Here is a 473-nt window from a genome sequence, read left to right on the forward strand (position 1 = left end):
CAGCTACCACCTTTGTCCTCTCTGTCCCTTCGGGTTACTGGAGTGCCGCCACACTTTCCCCCACCCCCACCCCCCGTCTCCCTCCCCGACATTGTAGTCTCGACTGCAGCTAGAATGGTCATATGAAAATGGAAATCACAGCATGTTACTCCACGTCAAACCCAAGCCATACAATTGCTTGAATCATCGCCCTCCTTTCATCCTTGAGCACGGCAATGTTGGCTTTTATCAGTAAGAATTTCACCCGCAAACAGAAAAGACGATCTGGGGAACTTTCGGCGGTTGTTCAGAAGAGGCAGTGTCTGAGATGTGCCGCGCGCGAGACCCACAAAGAGGACACGTCCTCGGGGTCGGTTCCGATCACGCAGACCTGCATTTCTCAGCGCTCGCTCGCCGGCAAAGCGACCCCTTGGCCTCATCCGCCGAAGACTTCATTTCCCAGGATGCCAAGGGGCGGAATCGGCCGGAAGGCT

Source organism: Mustela erminea, chromosome 14, assembly GCF_009829155.1.
Source record: "Mustela erminea isolate mMusErm1 chromosome 14, mMusErm1.Pri, whole genome shotgun sequence".
Taxonomy (NCBI): Eukaryota; Metazoa; Chordata; class Mammalia; order Carnivora; family Mustelidae; genus Mustela; species Mustela erminea.